The sequence below is a fragment of the Mesoplodon mirus genome (genome assembly GCF_964341445.2).
Source record: "Mesoplodon mirus genome assembly, chromosome: 6".
NCBI classification, from domain to species: domain Eukaryota; kingdom Metazoa; phylum Chordata; class Mammalia; order Artiodactyla; family Ziphiidae; genus Mesoplodon; species Mesoplodon mirus.
In genome coordinates, this window is record NC_138982.1 from 81,951,607 (window position 1) to 81,958,850 (window position 7,244).

Sequence of the window (7,244 nt, forward strand, 5' to 3'; positions counted from 1 at the left end):
TGAACACCACAAATACTTAACATAAGGAGTGTACTACTTTAAAAGTTTTTATTGCTTTTTCTCACTTATAGTGCCACTCCTTTTTATAGTGCTTTATGGTTTATGACATTTTTATACACATTTTATTGAATAGAGTTAAGTAGGGTAGAAGAGCAAGTGGAGGTTCCATTACACCATATTGCCTCCATCTGGGCTTCTCTCATTCTTTTTTTTTTTTTTTTTTGGCCGTACTGTGCGGCTTATGGGATCTCAATTCCCCAGCCAGGGATTGGACCCTGGCTCCAGCAGTGAAAGCGCCGAGTCCTAACCACTGGACCACCGGGGAATTCCCTGGGCTTCTCTCATTCTTTAAAGAAGGTTTCCTGACTCTACATCCCTGTCCTAGCTCCTAGAGAAGTTTGGTATCTTCTGGACTTGAAAGTGCATTCCATTCTAGGGACTTCCCTGGTGGTGCAGTGGTTAAGAATCCGCCTGCCAATGTAGGGGACACGGGTTTGATCCCTGGTCCGGGAAGATCCCACATACCGTGGAGCAACTAAGCCCACGCACCACAACTACTGAGCCTGCAGTCTAGAGCCTGCATGCCACAGCTACTGACGCCCGCACGCGTAGAGCCCGTGCTCCGCAACAAGAGAAGCCACCGCAATGAGAAGCCTGCACACCGCAACGAGGAGTAGCCCCTGCTCACTGCAACTAGAGAAAGCCCTCACACAGCAACCCAACGCAGCCAAAAATTAATTAATTAAAAAAAAAGAGAGTGCATTCCATTCTCATCTAGTCTCTAAACTTTTTTCCAGACTCCCTCCCTAGTTTTTCTGCCCTTTGCCCCCTCACTTCCACTCAAGCCCCTGGGGTTTTCCTGGGGCCCCAACTGCTCTGTGAATGGACTCTTGGGAGAGAGGAAAGACATTTTCTGCTGGACTAAAAACCTCCATTTTCCCCAAGTCCTATACATATATAGTCTCTCTCAAAAGCCATTAGTATGGGGCTTCCCTAGTGGCGCAGTGGTTGAGAGTCCGCCTGCCGATGCAGGAGACACGGGTTCATACCCCGGTCTGCGAAGATCCCACATGCCGCAGAGTGGCTGGGCCCGTGAGCCATGGCCTCTGAGCCTGCGCGTCCGGAGCTTGTGCTCCACAACGGGAGAGGCCACAACAATGAGAGGCCCGTGTACCGCAAAAAGAAAAAAAGCCATTAGTATGTCCCACAAAATGGAGCATATTCAGGAACATTTCATAAGTTCTTTTTTGCCCATCACTTTCCAAAAAAAATTTTTTTTTGTCAAAGTCTATTCCTTAGTACTTTAAATGTTTAAGCTATTGCCACCTTCATTAGTTTTAAGTCCACTGAAGATCGTCTTATACCTGCTGAGAGGGCCAGACCAGTCTCTCAAAGATATTCACAGAGGAGGGTGTGTGATTGTGTGTGTGTGTGTGTGTGTGTGAGATCTGGGGCCTTGGTGGAGAGGTTGGTGAAGGGTGAGGCACACTAATTGAATGCTTGCTCTGTATTTCAATTTTCCTTGCTTTTTAAATTTTAACTTTCCAATATTCCTATAGGTGTGTATGTAGTACTGCAAAGAAAAAACAGATTCAAGTTAAGTAACTTCCCAAAGTTGGTAAGAGGAAGAGATAAGATTTGAACCCAAGTCTCTTGACTCCAGTGTCTTGTTTTTTCCCCCCAAAATATGACATTGTCAGGCGATTATGAGATTTCTTTGTGACGGCAGTAAGGGCAGAGATCTCATTTGTAGCTACGATTCTGGAAACAATGTACAGAACTTGAGATATATCCATTAAAATGCCTTATCTTGTTACCCTAGTACATTCTTCCGCTATTGAATAGGAGTTTTGCTATTACTCACAACTATTGTTTGAGGGCCAGTGAATTTGGACCAGTGTAGTTGGTCATTAAGCTTGTTGCAGTAAATTGAAGTTACATGATATTAGTTGGCATGTTCCCAGGGAATACAGGCCAAGCAGAGATCTTCAGGCCAGATTTATGGTATAACTTCCTGTTGGTATTTCTTACAGGCTGTTAGCTGTTCTAATGCACTCTTTACATATCTTACGGAATCCTCCCAGTGAGATCTGTCTTCCTGAAGCAGGTTCCAAGAGGCTGACTTGCCAAAGTCATGCAGAGCTGGGATTTGGAGCCAGGTTTTTGACTCCAAAGCTCATGTTCTTAACAACTTCATGGTATCGAATAAAACAACAAATACACAAAGAGAGGCAATAGGATGGGCAGAGTTGTTCAGAGATTGTCTATCCCCTTCAACCACAGATGCCTGGGGACACGCTTGCAGATAACGTGAGTCAGATTCTGACTCATTGCAAAAGCTCTTGAGAACACACCATGGGGAAGCTCGAGGTGTCTCAGGAAAAGAAGTCAGACAAAGTCTATGAGAGCGTTTGGGTTTGGGGTGGGTCATTTGGGGAGGTTCTAAGCCAGCAGGATGTGTTCTGTGTTGGACGTTGTCAGAAAGCAAAGACAGTTCTGATTTACCCACAGGGAGGAACTAGAGGAAGAATAGAGCTGTAATTGTGAGCACGTAGCAGTCACTTATTTTAGCAAAAAAAAAGGGTGTGTTTGGTATTTTAAGGGTGGCATGGTGACCTTGTTTTTGTGCTTGGACAGAATTATGAAGCGGCCTCACTTTGCCTCATTTTATGTGACCTTATCTGAGGCTGGAATTCTGTGAATTGTTTACGTCTAGCAGGAGAATAGCATGGCTTAGTTGTGAGTGCCAGGCTAGCTTCTGGATGTCAGGGGCTGCTCTTTTTTCAAGAGGAACTCAGGGTGGAGGCCACTAGAAAGTAGGGCATGATGGCACCATTTAACTCCAGGATTTGGCTATTTGTCTTTTTCAAAGGAGGTGTGTGTGTGTGTGTTTTGGGAGTTGATTGGGAGTGAGGGGGAGGGTGGGTTAGAGAAGGGTCTAGGAACTATACATTTCTCAGCAATGCGCCTTTTCCCGATGTTTTTGGATCTCCTCATTGGATGTGGCCATTCAAGCCTTGTGATAAAAATGTCACATGTGAAAGCAAACTCAATAGCTTACAACTAGTCTCCTCTGGGTTTCTTTAATTCAGTCTCACATATAGGAGATGATAAGGATCTGCGTGAGGTGAAACAGGAAAGGGAAATGACACAGGACAAAGGAGGTTGTTCATTCTATAGAAATGAGAAGGCAGCTTAGTTTCCAGTTCCTCAACCACAGCCGGGCTTGTCAGTCACGTGGATGGGGGTGGGGTTTTAGAGGAGATGTGATTTTCAAACTCGCATGACTGTCACTATCCCTTCTTTCCTTCATGGGTAGTCAGAAACTACCTGGTCTGCTGCTTAGAATGGGAGCAGTTCCCGTTTATTACAGCTGATGTGGGAAAAAAGTTATAGGGCCCAAAAAAATGAGCAGAGGGCTTCCAAACGTTCAGGGTGAACAGCCTGCCAGGAACCTGAGTAACAATCTGGGGAGGAAAAAGCCAACCGAGGAGTGTGATGACCCGTCTGGTATTGCAATCAGGTAAAACCTACCCCAGAGTCAGCCTGACTCATGTTTTGGTGTTAGATGGTAACTGTTCTTTGCCCACCTGATAAGCAGGCCTGTTGCAGGATTGGGAGATTTCTCGAGATGGTTTTTTCTGGGTGTGTCTCAAGCGCAGCAACCTGCCAGCAACCCAGAGCCAGGCCCTCCTGCTCTTCTTCACCCCCCGCCCCCCGGCCTGGTGGGGCTGGTGAGGGTCTCACCCTGGACAGTGTGGCTTGGATCTCACTGTGAGCCCCACTTCTGTCCCAGAAGCCAGATGGAAGAGGGACAAGGCTGGGCTTCCAGGGAAGGTGGAAGGGATGGAAGCAGAAACTGGGCAGAGCACGAGCTGCCCTGAGATTAAACTGAAGACCCCCGTAGCAGGAAGTGCAGGAGTCCTGAACGGCTGGACTCTCTATAGGGAAGTCCTCAGGCCCGGGTCTGTGTCAGCTGAAAGGTGTGTCCTCCCCAACTGCTGGGGGCTGGACATAGTGAGTACCTGGGTTCAGGGTCTTATTTTGTAGGAAGCTAGCTGGAGAGGGGGCGGACGGTAATGACCAATTGAAGACCCGTTGTCTTTCTAGTTACTTCGTGGTAGAGAAGGCAGGTGGTAAGATTTAACGAGCAGCAGGTGGGCCATCTTCCTCCACAATAGCTCTTTCCTGCTCCCACTGTTGCACTGGATTCCGCCAACTGAGATCAATTTCAGTTATTAAGGAAAAATCTGCAGAGAAGATTAAGAGAGTGGGGACTAGCTGTCACTCACCCTTTAGTATGAATTAGCTTGCAAGAAGGCTTTCCCTTAACCTAGCTGAGATCAAGTCACAAGGAGAATGGAATCTTGTAGGGAGAGAGAATTTTGAAGCTCCGAAGCCTTGGAGGGGGAAGGCAGGAGTGAGTCTGGGACAGCATTTGCTCACGCATGAGGGCACTGGAAAATCCAGTGAGCAGCAGAAGAAAAAGGCACCAGAACACATGAGACAGGATGGACAGAGAGAAGGGAGAGAGGCGCTTCAAAGCTTTGCCCAGAGTAAGCTCTTTCCTCCTCCTCCTCTCTTCAAAAAGACCACAGAGAGAACCTTCTCAGCCAAGTGCAGGTGTCATTTATCTTGACACCCCAAGCTCTGTCCTGGAGAGGCAAGCGAGGCAGGGGAGGGGCAAGCTGGTCATGTGTCAGAGCAGGAGCCTTTGGCTCCCTGTCCTGGGAATCAGGGATCCTGCTGCTGCCCCCAGCTTTACCGCCCAGGTGCAGGCTAAAGTGCCCTCCCCCTCGTCCCTCCCTGCCCCGGGGCTCAGACTGAGGCACAGGATCCTGGGTCGAGGCCTGGGAGTGCGCTACTCCATGTGACTGAGTCAGCTGCGAGTGGGACCCTTAAGTGACAGGTACGTTTCCTTCCTAGGGGACACAGTTGAGCAGTTGGAGTCAGAGATGCAGGGGGAAAGGATCTGAGGAGCAGGAACTGCATCCCCGCTTCCGGGCAAAGGGCAGCAGGAGCAAAAAGTAAACTTGGAAGTTCCAATCGTTCAACTGTACAGCAGGGTTACCCGGCATCCAGAGGGAAGTCACACCTGACTGCATTTTCCATCTCCTAAATTTTAATTCCCGAGAGCCTACTAAGCTCTTCTGTTGGAACACCCATTTTGCTAGCCTCATATATGACCAATATGACACTGGTAAAAAGAAAAGAAAGTGAACATATTTAAAAGCCCTCTTTATTTATAAGACTAGACAAATGTTGTTATAAGAACTTCCTTCAGGATCACAAAAGGAAACGTAGATCAGAAGAGAAATATTTTGACAGTAAAAAAAATCACCATAAATCACCTATCTTACAGCCGGCTTTCTTCTCCCTTATTTGAAAGGGGCTTTCGGATGGGATGAGATTGGGAAATATATAACAGTTCCCTCCTTTGTCCCCCAGAGTCCACATACTTTTAATTAGCGGGAGAACTGAGGTTACTAACGCCTATCACTCTGCAATGTCTGAGAGGAAACTTCAACCATTGTAAGCTCAAGATCGGGCACTGTCCTGGAGAATAAAAGGACCCCAAGGTGGCATTAAGAGAATTACTTGAGTCTCTGTAGATGGGAGCCACCATAGAACAAAGGCAAAAGATATATTTCAGCAATCTTTTCCTTAGTTCTCTCACGTGGACAATACTGAGATGAATGAAAGCTTTTGATGGTTTCTTTTAGAAAGTGGAGAGAAATACAGGCAGATTTGCTGTCCAAATACAGACTTGGCTTGCTGTGATAAGACAGGCTCCTGTGAATGTCTTTGTGCCCCCAAATTAAAAATAAACAGAGATGGGAATAGTTATTATCTACTATCCTAAACTCTCCCTTTCCTATGGTCTATAACAATGTTGCAGAATTCTAGATCAGGGTGAAATCACTAGTGGTGAGAATTTCAGGAGTCTGAGAGCCTAAAGAGCCTAAAGAAACTCCACACCAACTGACTTCACAATTTGAGGAAGAATGCATAATTTCCCGGGGAGCACAGAGGTGGAATATTAGGAGTTCCAGCACCAAATCCAGAGTCACTGTGGGGAGTGGTATGGTGGTTACACTTATTCTTAATATTCAATTCTGCTCCAGTAGAACATGGTACCCAGGAGAACCCAAAACTAGAATATAAAGGAAAAGGAAAATAAATAAGGAATTGTTTTAGAAACATCTGGTACTTGCGGAAAAATGATATGAGGTTTGTTCAGGCTTAGGTGACACTGGATTTTTAAGAATGATCTTGCCTTAAGCATCATCACAGGGGCAGAGGTGACTCTGAGTCCATCCTGTCACACAGTGAACCAATATTTTCCCAAATGACCAATGCATGATGTTCTAGAATCACGAATGGGTAAAAAATTTATGCAAACTGCAAGGCAAACTAATGTAATGTATTTTAACGTAACAGAGTCCTAAAAGTTCTTTGATGAAGTTTCAGATTTCATATTGCAACTAACCTTTAAGAAACTACTACTTAGCAAGTTTTGTATAGTACCAAAGGAGAATATTCACAATTATTTTTAGATAAGGCTACCAAAACACTTCTGTTTTTTCAACTACATATCAGTGTGTAGGATGGATTTCTTTCAAATCCTTCAACCTAAGCAACATATTATAACAGATTATATGAAGATGAAATATGAGAAGCCAGCTGTCTTCTATTAAAGCCAGACATTGAAGAGATTTTCAAAAATGTAAAAAAAAATACTGCCACTTTTCTCATATCTTTTTGTTTGGGAAAATAGTCGCTTTTTTCCCACAGAAATATATTGTTAATAGTAATGTAATTAGTTTGTTATTGTTATTTTATATGAATTAACACGTGTTTTTAAAAATTCTGTGTTAATTTCCAACAGGGTAAATATCAACAGATACAGCCCTCCATAGACAACAGCTTTTGGGAGTCCTCAGTAATATTTGAGAGAGTGTAAAAGAGTTCTGAAACCAAAAGTTTGGGACTGCTTCCTGAATGCAGTGGCTCTTAATCCTGACAACAAGTTAGAATCATCTGGAAAATTAAAAAAAAAGACCTGGGTCCTGCACCTAGATCAACTGAAATCTGAATCTCAGAGGTTGGGATTCAGGTATGCTTTTGTCCCCCAAGCTCCCCCATGAGGTTTAAATGTGCATTCAGGGCTGAGACCTACCATTCTACCCTCTTGCTACATGTGCATCACATAAAGTGGTCAGAAGGACAAGGTGAGACTGGTG